Raw genomic sequence first — 24,058 nt, 5'->3', positions numbered from 1 at the left:
TAGGGGGACACAGTGCCTCTTTCAGCTTCAAGAGTGGCCAGCAGTCGGGAGACAGGACAAAACCGAAATGGACCACGAGCCGAGCGGCCTGCCCCTGGCACTAATATAGGAGCTAGGGTGGGGGGGACAGATCCTCGATTTAATGCCACCACTGCTAGTGATGAGGAGAAACTGTTTTCATTATTAAGACTTATTTGTTTTGAGAGAGAACATGAATGAGAGAGCAGGAGTTGAGGGGAGCTGCAGAGCAAGAGAGAGAAGACGACTCCCTGCTGAGCAGACTCAACCCCAGGACCTTGGGATCATGACCCAAGCAGAAGGCAGACGCTCCACCAACTGAGCCACCCAGGCACCCACTGTTTTCATCATTTCCTTAGTTCCTCACTGTTAAAAGATAAGTATTTCCAGCCCTTTTCTGACCTTGCAGTTGGGGCCGAGGGGATGGAGAACCGCCTTAAGTACAGGAGCAGAGGCGTCTGGGCTTCAGGGGACAGGCTCCCTGGGAATAAGGTCCAGTTCATCATTCTTAGGCTAGGGCTTCTGAATGAGCAGTACTGTAGTAATAAGCCAGTTTCTGAGTTCGAGGGGACCCAGTGGATACTGTGTTGGGCCAAGAGCAGCAGGGAGCCTGTCTGGAAAAGCCTTCACGGGCTCAGAGTGGTCTGGCGGGACCCCGAACAACTGGGAACAGTAACTCACCCCCTGGCACAGAGAACCCCAGGATGCTCACTGCCCACTTGGCACTTGCTTTAAAAAAAAAAAAAATAATAACAGCTTTATTGGATATAAGTCATACAACATACAATTCCCCCATTTAAAGTGTACAACTCAGTGGTTTTTAGTTGGCGGCTACCCTAAAAAGTTTCACTTCCAACACTTGGGTCAGAGCGGACTCCTCAGTTCTGCCTTCTTACTATCTCTCCTGCTGCATCAGTTTGGTGCCTAAGACCTCTGTTTCTGCCTGGAACCACCAAGTTGAATGTAACAGGGACCAAAAAGAATAGGTAGGATCTCTCCTCCAGGCCTGGCAGATCGGGACTGCTGGTGAGAGGCGTTTCTGTGAGTTTCTTCCTTAGGGCCCACCCGCATCTGCCGCTGGTAACCAGGTCCATCTGTACTGATCCACAAACATGCATTCAATGCTTACTCTGGGAAAAGCACAAGCTAGCACTGCGGGCAAGCAAAATGCTTATGAAGCAGAGTCTGATCTCCAGAAACTCAGAATCTAGCTAGACAGAAAGACCTAGGAATTCAACAATATTAACACTCATTCATGATAAAAATGCCCAGAAAACTAGAAATAGAGGAGAACTTCCCAAAACTTCATGAACACTGACAAAAACCTACATCTAAATCCTTTCCTCCGAAACTGGGAGCAAGACAAGGCTGGCCATTCTAAGCAGCACCAATTGACATGGTAATGGTAGTTCTTGTCAGTACGGCAAGGTAAAGACAAGAAATATAAGGTGTAAAGACCAGAGAGAGAGCGAAAATAAAACCAAGCCTCCTTTCAGATGAAATGAAATGGTAGTCTTTGTAGAAAATTCCAAGGAACCTACCAAAAAAGCCTCCTAGAATTCAAGTGAACTCATTCAGCAAGGTCCCTGGATATAAAAATCAATCCCCAGAAGTCAACTGTTTACTAGAAGTGAGCATGTGGAAACGGAAATCTAAAAGGCAGTATTATTAGCAATTACTAGAAAAATATAAATCTTATAAAACATGAATAGGACTTGTATGCTGAAAACAAAATGATGTTGATGAAAGAAATCCAACTAAACCTACTAAATGGAGGAACATACCATGTTCATGGATTGGAAGCTTTAGAACAGTAATGAATCAATGCTCTCTAAACTGGTACACAAGTCTAACATGAGGTCTATAAAATCACAGCAAAACCTTTTACAGGTATGGATGTGGATATGGTGTGTGTTGTGTGTGTGCATGTTTTAGTTCTGAAATTTACGGAAAGGTGCTAGATTAGCCAAAACAATTTAGAAAAACTAAGTGAAAGGAATCATTCAACACTTCCTATACAGCTACAATAATCAACACTGTGTGGATTCAGTGACACAGGTCAACAGAACACCGGTGAGAACCCAAAGATGCTCCCACACAAGTATGGCCTGCTGATTTTTGTAAGAATCCAAAAGCAATTACACCGAGGAAGAACAATCGTTTGAACAAATGATGCTGTAGCCACTGGACAACCACAGGCAACGGAAAAAGGAGCCTTACCCCAAAAGTTAGATCTTATATAGAATTAACTCAAAACATAAAACTAGAGTGGAGGAGAAAATGTTCGGTATCTACAGCATTGTCCTAAATGCATGATTCATAAAAGAAAGATACCCATAAAGTGGATTTCATCAAAATCAAAACTCTGTTCTGCAAAAGACTCTCGTAAGAGGCTGAAGAAGAAGAACAACAACAACAAGAAGAAAAAAAGAGGCTGAACAGAGGCTCTCTGGGCTGGGAGGTGATATTTACCCACCACTTCTCTAACAAAGGACTCCTATCTAGAATATATAAAGAGCACTCAAAACTCAACAGCTAGAAAAAACAAAAACAAAAACACAAACAAAAACTCAACAGCTAGAAAAACAATCCAGTCAGAAAATGGGCAGAAGGTATGAAGAGATGTTTCACCAGAGAGCACACACACACACACACAGCAAGTGAGCAAGTGAGGGCGAAGCAGGTGGGACCTCGGCAAGGTACTGCCATCCACCATTAAAACAGCTAAAACAAACCCAGCAAGGACAGCAAATGGGGTGAGGACACAGAGGTACTTGCTGTCTCATGTGCTGGTTGGGGGTGGGAGGGCAAGATGGCACAGCCACTCTGGAAGCCAGTTTTCCAGTTTCTTCAACAATTAAACACATACCTCTCATTCAATCCAGCAATCTCACTCCTAGGCGTTGAACCCAGAGAAGCGGGAATTTAGGTCCTCACAAAAACATGTGCAAGAATGTCCAGAGCAGCTTTATTTGTAACAACCCCGAAGTCCCTCAACGGAGAAACGGTTGCACACCGTGCTGGCCTCCACACTACGGAACAGGACTCGGCAGTAGAAGGGAACAAACACTTGCATCATGCGACAACCCAGGTGGATCTCAACATGATGCAGAGTAGAAAAAGGCAGTCCTGAGAGGTCACATACTGTGTGGCTGTTTCTATAATATTCCTGAAGTGACAAAGTTATAAAGACAGGACACAAATTAGCAGCTGCCAGGGACTGGGGATCACCAGGGAAGCAGGAGGGCAGGTGAGGATCTTGGAGGTGATGGAGCTGAGCTGTGTTGGTTACACAGACCCTCACGTGGGAGAGCACGTCACAGAATCTTACACACACACACACACACACACACACACAAACACACACACACACACAGCACCAGCGTCCATTTCCTGGTGGTGAGTTTGCACTGCAGTTCCAGAAAATGTAACCACTGGGGGAAATTGTGTGATACCTCTCCCTGTTATCTTTGTGAGTTCCTGAGAACTAATTATTTCAAAATAAAAGCTTTTTATGAAGTTAACCAGCAGCCGTGACAATAAATCCTCCAATTTTGTGGTGTGGAAAGGGAAGGTTTACTAAGGGGCCAGCAGGAAAAGGGAGACAGATGGGTCTTGAAGGGAGCTTTCAAAGTGCAGGTTAGTGTCAGCAAGTGGCAAGAGTGGATTAGAACCCACCCAGTGGGGGGAATAGGACTTGACTAAATCCTCAGCTCTCCTGCCTCTGGGTCCTTCCCGTCTCCCCACTTCCTCTGACAACTTCACACCAAACTCCCATCTGCCCAAAAGGACAATATCGGAAAGCTTCAGGAACCTAAAAAGACAAAGGCGTTTCATATTCTCCACGTGCTGCATGACAAAAAGATATCTGTGTACAGAGAAGGTAGATGAGATCTCTCCAGTGAGATTTCTAGTACAGGGTCTAGTACAGGGTTACATCCAGGGTCACTGCAGCTTTGTGCAAATCAGACAAAGCTCCCCACTGTCCTGGCACATGAGGCACCTTGTTCAGCCAAGGAGCTGGGTCAGAATCTTGACAGCCCCCCACCCCCGGCCCCAGCCCCCAGCCAGGTAACCAGCCCACCTACCATTCCTGACCGCCCAGCCCGCACAAGTCACACCCATCAAATTCAGTCTGATATACCAGGTATCTTTTCAGTGCTCTTTTCACACATGAAAAAAGTTCAGCCTCACAAGGAGCTCACAAGAGAAATTGAACCTCTGCTCCCTAGGGAGTTTTGTTTTTATATGTCAGAGCTGAAGGCAGGGAATCAAAACGGAGTTACAAGACTGAGTGATCATTTCCAAGCCTGTTTTCAACACTGCACAGACCAGGCCTTCCCTAATTATTGGGGTGAATACAGGTTTGGCTTAGAAAACCCTGGTCTATCCAAAAGCAGCCTGTGTTCCCACTGTACACACTGCCACCCAGGCAAGCTTGGAACTGGTCCAAATTAACTGCTCCCAAACACGAAGAAAAGGTTCCTTATTTCTCTTTTTAAAAATCCAGGGAAATTGACAAAACTGATGAACTTTGGATTATACCAGTTAACTGTGGACTGTTTTCTATATTTTAGTCTCTTCACTTGGAGGGGAAAAAAGCATCAGAAAAAAAGAGGTCCCTCTTGCCCTTTTAAATTTATCCTAGTAAAAAAAAAATACTCTGCCAACTTTGTTCTGAACATCCAAAATCAAGATAAAGAAGAGGTTTCTACTTTGGGACATCTGCCTAAAATTGGAGTCTTTTTCTTGCTTTTTAGAGAGCATAAAATAGTTGGAAATGCTCTATTTACTATACTTCGGCAGAACTGATAGCTACCCGGGTTCACCATCATTATAGAGCTGCTGATGTCTTAAAAGAAAGATACTGCTATACAGCAGGCATACGACAAAAATAAAACACCTCACCTCATTCTTTTGTAATGAAAGACCTATTTCCTGAGACACAGAGTCCAGAAAATCCTGAAAATCCATATACACTCAGAAGAAAAGGAGAAAAAATGAAGGCAGAAGACAATTTGCTTGTCTCAATAATGGCTTTAAGGAGAGCTCTTCTTTCAGTAACGATGTTACGGAAGTATTAATTTTTTGAGAACTACCCGCCTTATTCAGTTACACAAATATGAACAGTTAAAGGCTTTGGCAGTTTGTGACTTCATCTTGATACTATGTAACACTTTAGACTGTTCAAAGAGCACATTTTTAAGACAACTTATAAATCCAGCAATTTAAACTTCTAGTCAAAGAATAGGTTCCCTGTCTGCTGGGGATGTAGATTTGGGGGCTTTTCAGTTTTACTGGATGGAGACCAAAACTTGCAAATCCTGTTATCTCATTTCAAAATAAATGTTGTTTGTTTAGCCCCTAATCAAACCAAATCTTTTCAGTCATTCCTTACTAAAATCTTCCCACAGTAAATACTAAAGCTGAGAGAGATCGAAAATGCTAGATCAAATTAGCTTTTTCTACAGAATGAAACAGTGACATTAAGGACATGTTAAGGTTTAGAATGTTCCCCAATCAGATAACAGCGTATCTACTTGGAAAGCTCTTTTTCTTACATTATTTTTTTTAAGCCCACGAGGGCCAAGTTGTTTGCCTTTGGCCGCCATCCAAATAAAAGAAATGCGGCCAGAAATGTAAACAGGATACATTTCTTTAAGTTAATGAGTCCAGCAAGCAAAGGCAGATGGCTCCTCTTAGTTTCTCTCTGAAACTGAAGTGGAGGAGAGCTTCTAATTGAGAGGTCAGAGAACAAGTGAGTAGAGGAAGCGGCAAGCGGACAGCCAGGTCCGCAGAGCGCCACTACTGTCGGGACAGGGACTTCGGCCTCCTGGGCCAGTCCCCGCCCCCACCGTGCCCCCCCAAGGAGCTTCTGGGAACAAACCCAGTAACAGAACAGGCTGGTCCTCACCTGTCGCTGCTCCAGGAAAGCCACCTCGGGAGTTCTACACAGAGATGTCCCTCAGACAAAGACAAGTGCCAGGGAAGGAGGTGGGACCACGAAGGTGGTAAACGCGGGGGCCCCCAAGAAGCAGCACAAAGCACCGCGTGCAGAGGCCATATTCAGAGGCAGGAGGAGGTGGCCGGGCACTAGCCCCTCAGGGGAGAGGAGCAGAGAGCTGGAGGGTGGGGGTGGGGGGTGTGCTCGGAGGGAAACATCGGGTCTGGAAGGAGCAGCTGCCTGCTGACTCAGTGATGGGACGGAGCCAGTGCAGGTGTGGGGGGGCACTCAGAAGCCCCCCCACCCCCCAAAAGGAAGACGAGAATGAACAGCCAGAGTGGAGATGAGGCAAGCGAAGAGAATGTACAACTAGACCACCAGCCAGCTCTCCCGAGCTGAATCCAGACAACGGTTTGGCTCGGGATGGGGGAGATCTGGGTAAGTTTAAGACAAATTAAATTTAACGGGACAGAAGGAAATCCAAGGCAACACGTTAAGGAAATGGAACTGTAAGAAAAACTCTGGATTTAGGAAGCGTAGGGGAGAAGCAAACTGTCAATCACGAGCTTTTTCCGGGTACCCAGGAAAGGCTGGCGCTCCTAAAAGCTAAAAAATAAATAAGCAAACAAGGAATTCAACATCAGTTCAGAATTCCTCAGATCTCCTCAAATGGAATGTGAAAACCCATGCTAAATGTCAGAACTCAAGAGCCTGCAGGCTCAGGCTTCTGAAGTTGTCTCCTGGAGCCTCGCAGGGAGCAACCTTTCCTCTTCTCTTTCAAGTGGCAGGCTCAGAACCCGGGAATCGGCTTGGACTAAACAGCCCCTAAGTGTTGTAAAGACAAGCCCTGGCGCGAGAGGGAACGAAGCCTTCTTGTCAAAGTAAATAATAAAGACATCTGAGAACAAATAAATACAAAATATCCCTCCAATGGGGGCGGGGGGTAGAGCCCATAAACACTACACACAGGGAACACAGCTCAGTGTGCTAATTCAGTGTTTTCAAAATTCAAGTCAGGATCCGCAGAGTGAAATAACACAGTGAGCTTTTAAAAAATGGAGAACATTACAGTAAATATCCGAATAACCTGTAATAGTAGCAGCAAGAGTTTCACAGAAATTCTGTGTTAGGGAGCCCGGGGGGCTCAGTCGGTTGAGCATCTGACTCTTGATCTCATGGCTGTGAGTTCAGGCCCCGAGGGGGGCTCCATGCTCGGTGTGGAGCCTACTTAAAACAAATTGTTTTAGGGGCACCTGTGTGGCTCAGCTCGTTAAGTAACTGCCTTCAGCTCGGGTCATAACCCCGGAGTCCTGGGATCGAGTCCCGCATCAGGCTCCTAGCTCCATGGCGGGTCTGCTTCTTCCTCTGACCTTCTACCCTCTCGTGCTCTCTCTCACTGTCTCTCTCTCAAATAAATAAAACAAATCTTAAAAAAAAAAAAATTGTTTTAAAGAAAGACTTGCATACACAGGGAGAGGTATATACACAGATGGACGTGTCTGTGTATGTCCAGGCACCTGCACATGCACCCGCGCTGGGCAAGATGTATTTTCTGCTGTGCACTGTGCTCAGAGAGCCATGGGGCCAAACTTGCGTGGTCTCTGCTCTAGGGTGGGCCCTCTCTTGTGCCTCTACCACTTCAAAGCTAATGGGACTGAGCTGAGGCTCAGAACTCCACCAACAGTAAGGAGCTGGGTTTGGGGAAGAACAGATAACAGTGTGGAAAGAGGTTAAGGGAGGGAGTGTGAGAAAATCGGGCCACTAGATTGCATTTGAGGAAACACGACCTTGGCCCATCTGTCAGGGTCATCTTGGACAGCAAGGAGAGGTCCGGGCACACATCTCATGATATTTTCTACCCTGCAGATTCTGGTCAGGACAAGCAGTGAACATGGGCTGCAGAAAGACTGCCTCTCCACTCGTCCGGAGGTTGGGGGTGTGACACGCACATCACAAGCCAGTCCCAGAATAAAGCCGCTGCTTCCAGCCTGCTCAAGCTTGGGGCCTTGGCATATGGTGGGAAACAACAGCATGGAGGTCACGAAAATGCTATCTTTCCACAAATCCTTTAAATTCTGATCAGGGCATTCAATGAGCAGATGCAGACATGCACAAAAGTCATGCTCTCTCAGCAAGCCAGAGGCTGGGTCAGGGACACTACAGTAACATCGCTCATACCAAAGTACCTGCCATGTGAACAATACTGTGTCAAGTGCTTAACGTCCATGAGCTCATCTGTAACACTGCAAGGTGAGAAGGAGTGTGCCCATTTTACAGATGGGAAACACTGAAGCTCAGTCACACAGCCAGTTAAATGTGATTCTGGGTTTCTACAGGTGGTGTTTCTTACCTATAGTCTATTCCTCTATGGGTTTATCAGGGAAGTTGAAGGCACAAAGGCAGGAGGCAGAAGCTGTCTGTCTGCTTCCTGTCTTTAGCATAGCTGACAGCAGGACCAAGACTACAACAAGATCTGAGTTGACCTCTGAGGACCTGACATTTCTGATATTCTCTATAAGATTTAAAACAAAGAGTAATTAAAATCTAGAAGCATGGGATATGCCTACACCTGGCTAAGTTAGAGAAAATTTACTGAGTTCAGATCATACTTTAATCTCTGAACAGTAAGAACCTTTCACTCACGTAAATGATCTTGGGAGCACAAAATCAGAACATCTGATGGCTGCTCTGTCCAACACAGAGGTCCTTAACCGTCCATGACGACTGAACGGTGGAAGAGTGGCCAGTCTGAGTGGAGAAGTGTTATCCATACATACTGCCTCTCAAAGACTTATGAAAAATAAACACAAATATCTTTAAGTTTTTAATAATGATCACACATTGAAATGATAATGTTTTGATATTTTGGGTTATCAAAATATATTAATTTTCTTTGTTTTGCCTTTCTTAGCATGGCTAATTTAAAGTACATTTGTGGCTCACGTTACACTTCTGTTGGACTGAATCGCTCACGTGAACATTTCTTCAGACAGAGTTTGTTTCTTTCCAATTACAGAAATATTTTGAGCATAGAGAACAGAGGAAATACAGAAATACATTAAGAGGAAATTAAGTCCTCAAAAATACTACTATTTAGAAATGACTGTTGTTAACGCAGAATGTTATCGGTCTTGCTCTTCATAGAACTGTCTTTGTGTATGTATGTATAAACATTTCTAAGTCTTCAAAAACATTTCTAGCAGTATATCATAAACATTTCCCAGGTCATTAACTATTTCAAAACCTCAGGATCTGTAAATGCTGTGTAGTAATCCCACCTATGGGGAGGGCTATAATTAGGCGGATCCTCTGTTGCCGAACCTCTGAGTTGTTTCCAAAGCATGGAAAGTATGAACAACAAGGCCGGGAGCTCCGCAGATGGACGGGGATATCTGCACGTATCAGACTCCTGTCCTGTGACAGATTCCTCAAAGTCGCGTGATGAAATTGCTGGGTCAAAAGTATGCATACATTTTTGAGGCTCCTGATAAGTATTACTAAATTGCTCTCCAGAAAGGCTGTACCAATGTACACATATTTATAGCTGGTAAATTTCATTTTCCTGAAACTGATTTTTTTAATTGGTCTGTCTAGCTTTGCTAAAATTGCTCTACAATAATATTTAACCAGTGACATCCTCAATCCATAGCTCCAAGGGAAATTCCAAATACTACCAACCGAAGATGAAACCAATTTATGGGATGCCTGAGGGGCTCGGTCGGTTGGGCATCTGGCTCTTGATTTCAGCTCAGGTCATGATCTCAGGGTCGTCAGATCCAAGCCACATGTCAGGCTATGTGCTGAGTGCAGTCTGCTTGAGATTCTCTCTCTCCCTCTGCCCCTCCACTAACTCACACTCTCTCTCTAAAATAAATAAATCTTTTTAAAAAATGAAAAAGAAAAAAAATGAAGCAAATTTAGTGTGTATGTGTGTGTCACAACACATACACATATATACTGACAACCCAAAGTGTGGAAAAAATAGTAAATTAATAGGCATTTGGCTTCTATACTTCAAACAAGCTTTTATAGAAGCATTTCTCCTCTAAGTTCTATTAATAATAAAACATGAATAATAAGCCAAATACATCAAATGATGAGTAAAAGTGAGTTATTTAAAAAGTGATTAAAGTCATGAAGTAACCATTAATAAAAATGCTTGAATTTCTAAAGTGTCTGCTTATAATCAGAGAACGAAGATCAGCCAGTACTTCAGTAAAGCATCTTGGATGAAGGCAGAGAGAAGAGGTAAAACCTTTTAGCCTGAGATTAGAAACATCCTCATCAGGAGAGCCGTGAATCTGACGGGAGGGCTAACACCGAGTCTTATCTGTACAGAGACCGCTGGAAATGGTGAGGCACTAAGATAAAGGGCAAGAGGCAGAAAGATCGCCTGGACAGCACACCAGCCTGTGGACCATTCCCATCCCCCTCTCCGAAGACACCCGATGGGAAGTCTGAAGCTGGCTACAAGACTAACTAGACTAACTAGAAAGGGGAAAAGAAGATAAAATTACCACCGCAGAACACAAGCAGCACAAAAATGCATGTGGACGTGTCATACATCTGAGAGCAGCATGAGGCAGACTCCCGCCCAGCTGCTGAGACCCTTCCGGGTCAAGTCTCCGGTGTGCACACACCTGGGCAGGGGGGCAACAGGGGAGGCAGCTGTGGCGCCATCAGGAGCTGCTGGAACACCACAGACCTGGCTTCCTGGCCCCACAGAGGAGGAACTATGGTTAAAAAAGGTCAAAGCACCTACCAACCCTGTTATTAGTCGCGCCTTTTCCTGCATCCCTGCGCTCCAGCTGCTACACGGAGGACCTGCCTGTGGGGCCGCCAGGATTTTCACTACGTATTTCGTGACTCCATGCATGTGTTTCCTACTGACTCACACTTCACCACCTCCTTGTTCAGATACCAATGCAGAGCTAATGTGCAGTGGCGTCCAGCACCGCACACAAACCAGCACGGCCCCGCTGCACATCTGGCCCTGCACGCTTTCGGTGACCCTTCCGCCCATAGGAAAGTTCCCTCGGGGCACTCTGCAGGTCACATCTGCAGGCGTCCTCTCCAGTCTATCTTCAAAATAAGTCAGTTCACAGCTCTCTTTGCTCAAATGCTACAGGAGTCCCTGTCTCATCAGAGTTAGAGCCCAGGTCCTTAAAAAGGCCCAGAGGGTCCCACATGACCTGACCCTGTTGTTTCTCTGACCAGGTCCTTAGAAAGGCCCAGAAGGTCCCACATGACCAGACCCTGTTATTTCTGACTTTACTTCCTCCTCATCTCTCCCTTTGGCTCCATTACAATCACATGGCTTTCCTGCTTCTGCCTCAGAGCCTTTACACCTTCTGTTCCCAAGGCTTAAAACCCTTTGGCCCCACATATCCCTTGATTGCTCTAGATAATACACTCCCTCAGCTCCTTTGATTCTTTATTCAATGATCAGCCTCTTAGCAAGGCCTTCCATTGGCCATCTTATCTATGACTGTGACCTTCTGCCACCCCAAGCCCACCTCTCCTGTCCCTTCCCCACTTTATATCTCTCTTTAGCACTGACCACTAGCTGACTAATGGACCCTATGGTCCACTCATTCATCTTGTGTATTAGCTTTCTCCTCCCAGGGGACTGGAATGCCCTCGAGGGTGGGAGCCTTGGTTGGTCTGTTCACTACCATATCCCCATTCTGGGGGCCTGGCACACATAGGCAGTAGGCGGACTACTTGTTGAGAGGACAAACGCCCGAATTTCAGGTTCCTCATCTGCTAAACAAAGATTACCCTTCTGTTTACCTCTGAGGGTGCAGTGAGGAATACATGAGAAAGTATGTGCATACTAACAACTAGACAGTCTTGTACCCAAACTGATCAAATAGCGCACACCAAACGTCATCAGTCACTTCATGTCACTTCTCACTGGAAACCTTACCTCCTTACACGAGGAGTCGTTACTGAGATTAATAACTCAACACTGGCTCATGTATTACTTGAGAGTAATATAGTTGTATAATGGGTCTGGAAATTCCTTTAAAAACGATCTTTCTGGGCGCCTGGGTGGCTCAGTTGGTTAAGCGACTGCCTTCAGCTCAGGTCATGATCCTGGAGTCCCGGGATCGAGTCCCACATCAGGCTCCCAGCTCCAAGAGGAGTCTGCTTCTCCCTCTGACCTTCTCCTTGCTCATGCTCTCTCTCACTGTCTCTCTCTCTCTCTCTCTCTCTCAAATAAATAAATAAAATGTTTAAAAAAAACCGATCTTTCTATACATCAAAGATAAAAAGCCAGTTTACAGGAAAAGTTCAACGAAAGAGACAGCTTAATTTACTGTAGCAAGTAAATTAAAACTTCAGTATGAAGGTTTAAATCAAAGAAATGCCCCACATCTGTGTATCACTTCTTTCCAAAATATACAAATGCTTCTATGATTAGTAAGATACAAACAATTATCTAAAATCATAATGCACTTGGAGCAGTCTTCCGGTGTTAGACCTACTCCTGTCCAGCAGACCAGCCCAGCTGTCCCTGGAAAGATGATAAGAACAAACAGGGAAGGACGGTCCAGGGAAGATGCCCTTCAACAGGGGATACTGAGGATCGCAGCTCGGCCCTTTTAGACAGTACGCACAGGACCAGAAGCAATGAGGACATTCGCACAGTCAAGTGAGGAGACTTCCTCTTCTAACAGCAAAAGGAGCTGAGAATCTGGGAACAGAGCTGGCGGAAGCCCCAGCCTGAGGTCCCCAGGCCAGGCGTTGATGTCAGCCCCAGAAAGGAGGCCCCAGCTGGTACTCGATGCTGCAGCTACCGACCTGGGTCTCCCTAACACCAGCCCCGCAGCACTGCGACGGAGCCTGGAGGCGCCGCTGTAGGTGTCGGGCCAGCAGGCGTGGAAGACTAAGAGCGACAAAGCTACCAGAACCACAGTGTATCCACGCCCGCCCTGGGATCCCCAACACAGATGAAAGTGGGAGCACGTTTAAGGGGAGTCAGAGAATACACTTGTTGCTTCTTACTCAGATTGATCTTATTCCTGACCAGTAATGGAACTCAGAGAAGCAGAGTGAAACCAGTGTACCTGCAAGACCGCTGCCCATACTCACAGGCTGCAGAGCTCTAAAGAAGGGCTGTAAACTGAACCATGAGCCCTCGTGAGCAACACTCGACCCCTTCCACTGGGCGGACCTAAGGGAGGCTCTGCTGGGCCGGCACTGGGGTAGGGCTGGCAGTTCTGGGCACTCAGAGAAGTGCTCCCGCAGCACACATGGGAAGCGGGGGCTCGCTCCTCCCAAATGGGTTCTGCTGACCATTTAAACACAGCCCCAATCACCATCCAGAGGGCACCTGGGATGCTCAGTTGGTTAAGTGTCTGACTCCCGGTTTAGGCTCAGGTTAGATCTTACGGTCCTGGGATTGAGCCCTTGCCCAGCGTCAGGGTCTGCAGTCAGAGGCAGGTCTGCTTCCCCTCCCTCTCTGCTCCCTCCTCCCTGTTCACACTCATTCTCTCTCTCTAATAAATAAATCTAAAAACAAAAACAAAAACAAAAAACACACCCTCCATAAAGAACCAGGTAAAAAGTCACATACTGCTTCCATATAAAACCAAAGGAAACCTGACATTTAGCACAGAAAGCATTAGTTATTTAGAGGTTGGAAGGAACCTCCCAGAAAGTTTCCTTAGTAATGCCACACTACAACTACGGGAGAGGTAGTCCAAGAGGTTTTCAAGTGCTAAATACAACCAGTGTTCCAGACTGTTCTTCACCAGAAACCTGCAGACTAAGTTAATCCTTGTGTTACTAATTCCATTAAAAAAAAAAAAAAAAAAACAAAAAAAAACACAACAAACTATTTTTAGTTTTCAAGTAAGTAGAAATATCTCCTTAAAGACACACATCTGCTTTTCCTCAAAATTACGATAAATCATTGAGGCAGTGTTTTCCTTAGCTTGCTTTCTTTTCCTTTTAAAGCTGCTAAGACACCAACATCGTCTTTAGACCTCTGCAATTTCCTAAAACCGTTCAGACACACCAGACTTCCCTGACTGAATTGCCAAAGCCAGGTGAACACACACATTCACGGTGAACTTCAAGGCCATCTAGATAACATGCGGGCGGGGAGCACAGAAAAAGACAAGCAACGCACCGCAAAACCCGCACCTTTCACTAGGGATAAAGCTGGTAAACCGTCACAGTTACCCAGCATCGGTAGATGGATCGGAGGATAAACACACCTGACTCAAACACAAAGCGCAGGTTAGGGGTGCTGACCCCGCCCCCATCCCCCTACAGCACTGAAAATCCGTGCGTAACTGTGACTCTCCGGAAACTTGACTACTGCTGTTTGACCGGAAGCCTTAGGGAGAACACAAATACTCAGTTAACACATTCTGCACGTTCTATGTGTTCTATACTGTATGCCTTCAGCACAGTGAGCTGTAGAGAAAATATTAAGAAAATCATCAAGAAGGAAAAATGCACACACAGTGTTGTATTTCTTAAAAAGAAAACCCACAAAACCGTGTATACGTGGACCCACTGTAGTCTAAACCTGTGACATTCAAGGGTCAATGGCACATACACAAAGTCAGAAGAAGTGAGTGACTTCATCTCCAATAAGAAGAGGTTACAGCCTCGAAATTGTAAATATGTATCAGCTTTGATGAAACAGAACGCTCTTTCTCAGCAGGATGATGTTCTTGACCGTTAATTATTTAACAAGCAGAAGAGAACATACGCTCACAGCACCAATTACTTTAGGTAGCCCCCTCCTCCATCCTGCTGCCTTGGCCCCCCCTCCCTGGGGCAGAGGACACAGAGTACCTACTGGGTGCCCCATGCTACAGGGGCTACACACACCAAGGATACTTGCTGTCCCGTCAAGTAAAGCCCAGCTCGTGGGCTGTACCTGCGGCCCCTCCAGAGGAAGACGCTGGGGACGAAATGACAGTCATTCAGGGAGAGCACTGAGATGGGAAAAAGTGGCCAGGCCTAAAAGCAGGGGCCAAGCAGTGAGGGAGGGAAAAACAAGATGAAAATGCAGGCAACTGACCAGTGTGAGGTTTAAGAGCAGAACTGGAAAATCAGGAGGCACTGGAATTAGTCACAAGACTGGGATTTGAGGCCACAGCTGGGTCCGCCCGTCTGCAAAGACTCGTGGACGAGCTGGGAGCCGTTCCGGAAGTGGTGCCTGGCTCCAGCCGGCTCTGGCTGGGCGCACAGAGGCGGTGGCAGCCCGGGCCATGGTGGCAGCCGTGGTGGCACTCGGCGTGTGTGTGCTCAGCTCAGCGGCAGATGTCCAGTTTCTCTCCTCTGTCCTGCTGCATGCAAGTCAACTTCTGTCCCCACGAACCCCATAACCTCAACTGAGGACAACAAAAGACACCAGAAGAAAAGACCCTCTCAACACTGGCTCACAAGTCGAGTCCGGGGCAAATCCAACACTCTCCAGGGAGGTCTTCCCCAAACATCAAGTCTTTATTCCAGAGCTGCCTTCTCAGTAAGGCCTCAGCCAACTGTCCTACTGAAAACCACAACTCCCACCACAAAACTCCTTACTTCCTTTTCCCGCTTTCTCATGGCACAGAATTTCAAAGTTAGAAGGACCTCTAAAAGGTGCAGCCACAAATCACCCTCCAGACAGGAATTCCTTATAAATATCCGCTTTCTACCCGTAAAAGCTTACCAGCCTGTCTTTGACAGGAAGAGGGGTTCCCTGTGCTATCCCACAACTCCTAAGCACCTTCCTGAGCCTTGTGCCCCCACCCCCCACCTTCCCCTCTTCCACACAGCCCTCGGCTCACCTTTCCCTCGCCACGGCACCCACCAGGCCCCGTGTTTTCCACACAGTGCCTGGGACGCACGTGCCATTTTATTTCTATGCTGGACACACTGTAGGGATGCTATACCACAGGCGGCGACAAGGAATACATTTCTCTCCTGTGGTGGGGAGCCCCTTTGGTCAAGTTCAGGTCATTGTGAAAGCCACCAGGTGCCAGCACATGGCAGGTACCCGCGTTACAGCAGAGACAAGACAGGCCACTGCCCTCTGCAGCTCACAAGGAGGGCAAGGGGAGAGACGAATTACCAGGCAAGAGAGATAGAAGCAACCACCGCAACCCAGCCTTGGGAGGGGACGAGTGCTCTCCAGGCACTAACGGGTCTGCAGAGAATGGGGAAGAAGGTCACTGTCAGCAGGGCTGTCGGGGAAGGCCGGTGGGGTGACCAGCTAACCTGGAGGGCAGGAAGGAGCCAGCCACGAGGTAAGTGGCAGGCTGCGCTTTCCTAGCAGAAAGGAAGCAAGGCCCTGAGCTTAGCAGTTTCTAAACACTGAAACCAAACACCGGAGGGGCTGGAGTCTGGCCAGCAGGGAGGGGGCGAGGAGGGGGTGGGAGAACTCAGTCGAGCCTGGTGGGTGCAGGACTCCACAGGCTGCCGAGGTGCAGAGCGTTGGCAGTTTTCCTGGACTATGGTTTGAAGATATTACAAACCATAACTTAGGACTAGAAGAAATGTAATGTTAGTGTCATTTCACCAAACAATCTTAAAAATGTGCCAAAGTGGATTCAGAAATAGCCCACTCAGGAGCGGGGCTCTTTGGGTTATCAGTTTACCCGCATGCACAGAGGTGCTTCCAGATTTTTCCACCATCCGTCAAGAAGACAAGAGAACAGAGGGTTCTACTTGTACGTGCCCTCATCACACAGTGGTGGTTCAGGGCAAAGTGGACACTTTAGGGAACGGGCTTCTTGTACTTGTGGGCAAAGTGAAAGTTCTAGCACCATCTTTATTCTGTGGCACCAGAGGCTCCCTGTTCTCGGGAGCTGACCCAGCGTGTAGTCATCTGAACCTCAGGGGAAAACACAAACCTCGAGGCACCACAAATGGGTCTACATGGCACTCTCATGATACCAAAAAATATACAGAATGTTCTTCCCTGGGCCACCCCGGGCTCAGCATCATCCAGAGCAGAGGGAATGCTGTCCCACCTGTGAGCAGAAACAGGGAGTGGCAGGCACTCCTGGTCCCAGTTCAGAACTCCACGCTCTCAGCTGGCTCGCCTGGGATGGGGCAGGTCTGCAGATGGAGGCTTGCGGGCCAAATCCATCCTGTCTTCTGACTTTGGCCTGTGAGCTAAGCATGATTCTTTGACATGAATATCTGCATTTGATTCAATGGTAGGAACACTAACTTTGAACCCCAATTAAAGGCAATGTTATCCACCCCCACCCCCCACAGAGAATCATCTTCTTGAGAGTCCACCTGTATTACATAAAACTACAGAACAATTCTCACTGTTACACTTTGGATTTTATCAGCAAAAAATTCATTGAAATTAATTTTCTTTCTTATTACATGGATAATCTACGTAATAGATTTGATATGGACTCCTGGCCTGAAAGCCTAAAATAATGTCTTCACAGAGAACATGTGCTGACTCCTGTGACTTCTGCCTCTTCCCTGCAAGGCGAGTGTATCTGATGTTACAAATCCCCGTGAATGAGTTTTCAGGGTCCTCTCTCTGCAGACCACTACTTCTCAGCCTTGGCTGCTGGGAGAGTCACCTAGGGAATTTTAAACATCCTGATGCCCAGGCTGAACCCCAGACCCACAGAATCGGGAGTCTCTAGGGGTGGAGCCTGAGCTGGGCCCTTCCAGAAGGACCTCCTACCACTGTGATCACTGTGGAACTGAACTAGGAGGGCAAATAGGCTTGCAGGAGGAGGAAAAAAAAGCGATTTCACATTTCTGGGCATTCCTAGTCTAGGTCACAGCTATCTTTGAGTTGTTTCTTCTTGTGTTAATTGTGTTCTCTATTTTCTGTATTCATGATGCCCATGGGGCTTGCAATCCTGGAGGGACAGCCTCCCCCAGGGCTAGCTAACTCCCTCTCATAGACAAACCAGCCAATGCGGAGCCCAGGAGGCAGGATCCCCCTGTTCCAAACACGCAGGGCTGGGTACTGGTCAAGCAGGGACCATCCCTGTCAACTCTCTCCCCATCAGCTGCTCACCCCGCTCTGCTCCCTCTTTCCCACAAAAGTACCACCGAGGCTCTGGGCCATGCTTTTCCTTCTCCCTCTGCCTCCTGACGGACCCTGGTGCTTCCCGGGTGCCCTGACTGGTGGGCTGTGCCCCTGTGCCGAAGATCAGTCAGTACGAACTTCTTCCTTCATGACTGCCATCTCTGTGTCGATGTGTCTTACCACTCGCACTTAGAACAAATCTGGGTGAATTTCCTATGGCTTCTCTAGCTCATGTACTTGACAAGTCCCAATACTTTGTTCACTCAAACACATACACAGGGAATTTTTCACTTAGCTGAAATAAGGAATAGTTTTCCCGTTCATTTAATAGCTTTGCTAAGACTTTCCATGAGGAGCGGTATTTGACAACACTCCGCAAAGCTGCGGATGCACAGACCTGACCCGGCAAGTCCATGTCTAAGCAATGCTCTGGAGAAACTGTGGCCACAGTTTCCACAGACATGGACGAGGATACATAGGACGGCTCTGCCGGTCACAGGGAAATCAGGAAGCAACGCTGCTCCGCGTTAATAGGAAGAGATTACAAATCACATAATTAGCACGATGGTTCAAGTAACAAACTAGATCTGTAGGTACCAACATGGACGGGATGCAAACATACTGTTGAGCAAACCCATTTCTAAAAAAAATACTCAAAGGGCCGTTTATATAAATTCTTCACTATTTATTTTAGAGTGCTCACACACGTGTGTGTGCATACACATGGACATGTATTCTGCGGGGTAGGGGCAGAGGGAGAGAATCCCAAGCAGACTTGGAGATGAGTGTGGAGCCCAGTGTGGGGCTCAATCCCATGACCCTGAGACGGTGACCTGAGCCAAAATCAAGAATCGCTTAATCAAGTGAGCCACCCAGGTGCCCCTTATATAAACTCTTACAAACACATGAAATAAATATTGATTACTGATACACACACAGGTACTAAAAGTATCAAAACAGAGACTGAATATAATCAAATTCATGCTCAGGGCTGCTCTGGGGAGAAAGGTAGCAGCCGGTAGTAATAATGCTAAGAATGAAGCCGGTGTTCACTGAACCCTATGTTCAGGGACCAGTCTGACAGGCATTAACTCACTTGATTCTTAGGGCAACCAGAAGACAGCTACAGTTATTACCCCCATTTCACAGATGGGAAGACTGAGGTGAGCAAGATGACGAAAAACCCGCATCCCCTGCTCCCAACCTGACTGAACTATCAGTATTAATATGAAGGGACTCCTGAGGTCCTCCAAGTGATCCCCTCCGTCCTCTGGCCCATAGTCCCGTTTCCCCACTCGGTACCCAGAGCAATCCCTTTACAAACATAAGCCAGATCATTTTGATTCTCTACTGAAAACTTGGCAGGAGCCCCCCATCAAACTTGGTTTTAAGCGTGAAATCCTTAGTGTGGCCTTCAAGACCGTGTATTATCTTCCCCATCCCTGCCCTTGCCGACTACACTCCACCCACACTGACCTTGCCCTGTCGCTCCAAATGCCAGGGCACACCCCAGCCTCTGGGCTTTGGCAGTCACTGTTCCCCCTGCCTGCAGCACTCTCCCCGCAGTTATCAGCAGGGCTGGCTTCTTCTGGGAGTCTTTGCCAGCTGTGTGACGTCCAGACCTGCTCCCACAAATCAGTTATGCTCGCCCGGTTAATTGACCACCGTGGCTTTGACCTTATACCTTAAAAAAGATGGAACTGCAGCCACAGTCTAATGAACACAGACAAAACTCCATGGGAATCCTGCACGTTCTACAAAATGTGATTTAAGTGAAAGATATGAACCAATGATTTTCTGATTAATGTTCTGCTTATTGTACATAGGCTTAAAAGTTTTTATAAAGATTCTTAAATTACTGACATCCCACTGAGACAGGCTGAGAAAGAAAAGCATTAGGATCACTTGGGCTTTATTTCCGGAGACCCCTTCTTTCAACAGTGGGAAACCTGCTGCTTCCCATGCTCAGGTGCCCAAAGGCGTCCCCTCCCATCCCGCCCCCGGGGCAGACAGATCTCATGGACGAACAAATCCACTAGCATTCCTTTCGGTAGGTCATAAACACAACTGTGAGAACATGGATGTCGGCCCCCAACTGACCACAGAAAGGAATTAAACCCACGTGTTTTCAGTTACATGGAATAATGAAGACAGAACCCCCTTTATCAGCTACTCACGCACCTCCCAATCCGTACGTAGGGGTGTATATAAGGAAACAAGGCTGCAGCTCCCCGCTAACTCAGCAGGTGGCCCAAGGCAAAGCGACTTGCCCTGAACACTCTGGGGGTGGGGGAGGGGGGTAATGGTGGCTCCTGCAGGCGTCCTATCCTCCGCGCCCTCTGTTCCACTTCCACTCCACCTTAGCAAGAAAGCTCTACACAAGACCAGGCAGGCGATTCTTCTTCCTTTCCTTTCCTACTAGCACAGGGCTAACGGCCAGGAAATACATGACAGTCCTGACCTTCATGTTATTAAAACACAAAAAATATTTTATGAGATCATCAAAATTAAAATTGGATTTTCGAGTTTTTTCTGACTTCTTTCCTCTAAAAGCACTTACTTGTACATCCAACAAATATATGAATGACTCCCATATGCCCGCACCATGCCAGGCACAGGAGGTCAGGACCCCGCACATCCCCCCAGGACTGGCATTCCAGGACACACCAACTAGAATCAGGTAAAAATGTAATAAAGGCACACAGACTGAAAAGATTCAGAATGATGTGACAATTTCTTAATAAATCTAGCTTTAAAAATGTTAGAATGTTACCTCCTTGGCTTTCCTATGTTCTGGTTTTATAACTTTTCAGCTATATTTGCAAATTCTGAAGCTGCTGCTGGACACCCCTTTTCCTTTGAGATGTTCCACTTCGCAGGATTTTTGTTCCCCCCTCCCATATGTCTCCGAACTCAAAGACCATCCTCTCGTCTGAACCAGCATCTGCAGGTGTCCGATAACCAAGAGTGGTAATTCAGCCTAACGGGGACCTCAGATCTTCACACTCTTACCTCCCAAACCCAAGACCTACCTTGAGGGAGGCCCTTTCTCAAGTCCCACTAAAAATAAAGACAGTGACTTGCAGAGGAGCTGGACAAAATTAACATCCTCAGCCCTCTAACACCCCCGCCCGAAAAGCACTGGATTTATCATCAGAATTCCTCATACCCGTTCCCTGACCTCATGCTTACCAGAATTCAATATGGTTTAAGAGATTAGCTACAATAAGCCTTTCAGGAACACTACAGAGACCAACCACCACCATCATGCCTTGAAACAAGTAATTTTAATTCTTAGTGACTCTTCCTATGTTATGTGTAATGATAAAAAGTCCGGTCTGAGGCCTCTGTGGCAGGCTTTGCTGGAAGGGCTCTTCCGCACGTGCTGGTCCGAACAGCCCAGAGCCAGCCCCCAGCACGGCTGGGTCCTCCTCCGCGCACCGACACCCCGCCCACCACTAGACCCAAGGGCCCTGTTCTTCTGCGACTGCAGGGACAAGACTATTTATAGAATGGGCTACAGATCTAACTGAAGTATTGATAGCAGGAAGGGCAAACTGGGTCCCCGGTCTACGATTTCTGCGAGCTGAGAACTTTCCAGTGGGACAGGATGGGCACCCCGGGAAGGTGACGGGAACGGAGCATGTGAGGAGCTGAGAGCCAGGAAGAGTGAGACATTCTCAGTTTTTCAATCACACGGATAACGAACCTCCGCAGATTTAGAAAAAGAAAACCATTTGGAAGGGGCCCAGTCCTTCCTCAAAGGTGCTGCAACAGTTCATCCAATAAGCAGTTAGAAGAATCTGTCCACAGTGGAGCACAGCAAAAGTCAAAAGGACATCCTGGACCTCAAAGGATCTTGAATTCCAGTGGGGCAGACACACAAAATCAACTAAAGGATAAAAAAAACTTAAAAAGCATGTTGCAGACACAATAAAGTATGAAATACAGGTTAATATCTGTAAAGTGCACTGCCAATAAGCGGCTGTGACGGAGTAAAGGGCTTGCAGTGAAACTGCACAGTAAAAGTTGTTCAGAGTCTTTGTTTTTGATGAAAGTAACCCATGTGCTTACTAAGTAAGCAAAAATAAGAATAAATCCCCCCCTTTTTTTAAAGATTATTTGACAAAGAGAGATCACAAGGAGGCAGAGGGGCAGGCAGAGAGAGGGGGGAAGCAAGACTCCTCGCTGAGCAGAGAGCCCGATGTGGGGCTTGATCCCAGGACCCTGGGATCATGACCTGAGCCGAAGGCAGAGGCTTAACCCACTGAGCCCCCCAGCCGCCCCTAGAATAAATCCCCTTTAATGAGAGATACGTACATACCACGTTTTGGTGACTATAATCATGAACCCCCCAGCATGCACGCGTGTATGTATGTATTCACTTATTCATTTCACTCAAACTTTGGACCCTGAAGAATAGCTCACTCCTTTTTCAGTTAAACATCACAAGCATGTTTCCATGCCTCAAACACATTATTTTCACTATCAGCACCTTTGAAACATTCCCAGAACCTGGTCATTTCTCACCATCTCTACCCCTCACACCCCGGCCACCCCCTCCCAAATGACAATAAGCACTAACCCTTGAATGTCCAACTCCAATTGATCGGGTCACTCCTCTGGGGAAACCTGTCACATGGAGCCCATGTCCCTCAGACATAAAGCCAGAGTCTCTCCAAGGACCTGCAAAGCCCCACTGGATCTGCACCCCTTCTCAGGCCCTTCCCCTTTCTGGGGCAGAGTGGGGGGTTCCCCTGGTTCCAAGCTGCCACCCAGTTTCCAGGCTCCAGCTTCTTGGCATTTTCTCTGTGGGAAGCACTGTCTCCATGTCCCCCCGCTAGCTCCTGGCCTCCTCGCACTGCTCAAGTGTCACCTCTGACAGCAGGCTCTCTCCAGGCCACTCTCCTCCACGCCCCTCCTCCTCCCTCCGCTCTTCTTCCTTTTCCCACGGCACCCCACACCTTCTAATGTTCTGGAGAAGTTAAGGTTGATTGTGTTGGCCACCTACTTCCCACACTAGAGTACAAGCTCTAGAGGAAAGGATTTTCTTTCCACTGATGCATCCAAAGTACGTAACACATAGGGACGTCCAATAAATGAATGAAATGACTTCTCACGGGGTGTATGGTACCCAGTGCGCGCTATCACGGAACCAAGTACCCCCCCACTGCTGGCAGTCAGGTGTTCGCGGGACAGCATTATCAAACACCACTGCGGCATGGACCCTCGGCATTCAAAGTGTGGTAAGGACCAGGCATTCAAAGTGTGGTAAGGACCAGCAGCAGCCTGGACCCCACCTGGGATCTTACTGGAAATGCCACTCCGCAGGCCCTCTCTCTCCCAGGCCTACTGAACGGGACACTCTGCATCTTCACAAGACTGTGGGAAGTTGCACGCACAGGAAAGGGCCCAGACAAGGAGAGGTGAGCAGCTGCCCAGAGTGCGACCCTGAGGGAGGCTCCTGTATCGGGTCACGCAGAATGACGCCCTGGCCCCGGGTGGTACACAAACCCCTGTGACCAGCAGCACACTCAGACTAGGGATCAATTACAAAGGGGTAAGGGGCACAGGGAAAACATGTTGGCGGGAGGAGCAAATGCCCTGATCTCATGCTCTTCCCTCTCCACCCCTCATCTGTGGCCAGACCACTATAGACCGGAATCTTGGCATGAGATTCTACGCACCCCCAGGTGGTTTATGTGAACTTGAAATACAAACCTAAGGCTGTGGGAGGATGGCTCTTGGCCAAGCAGAAGCCAGAGAGCACCAAACCCGTGCAGGTCAGCCCTGCAGGGCAGAGAGCTGAGCCGAAAGGGTGGAGCGGCCCAGAAAAGCTGCCAGATGTGAACTCTCACAGAAGCCTTTCGCTTTTCCCAGAATTGGTGTGTCCTCCTTTTATAGCGAAATATAGAGAAGCCAAGCAGTGAGGAAAGTGTCAGGTAAAAAATAAGGAACTGGAAGGTAGGGAGCCATCCTAGCAAGGGCAAGGAGCATATCCGTGCCAACAGAGAGCGACTGTGGTCAGCTCTGGCTTAGAAGTTGCCGGGTCTAAACGGAGATCAAGGACACTCTAA

General features: G+C 47.4%; 1 protein-coding gene across 2 annotated transcripts in view; it reads right to left on the bottom strand.

Annotated features, from left to right (window-relative positions):
• GNA12 (G protein subunit alpha 12) overlaps positions 1 to 24,058 on the bottom strand; it is a 97,384-nt gene that overhangs the window by 53,796 nt on the left and 19,530 nt on the right. The gene's annotated exons all lie outside the window — the stretch shown is intronic.

Source organism: Lontra canadensis, unplaced genomic scaffold, assembly GCF_010015895.1.
Source record: "Lontra canadensis isolate GAN:19392208 unplaced genomic scaffold, GSC_riverotter_1.0 scaffold45, whole genome shotgun sequence".
NCBI lineage: Eukaryota > Metazoa > Chordata > Mammalia > Carnivora > Mustelidae > Lontra > Lontra canadensis.
The sequence above is the reverse complement of the archived record's forward strand: the minus strand, read 5'-3'. Positions and strand labels throughout refer to the sequence as shown.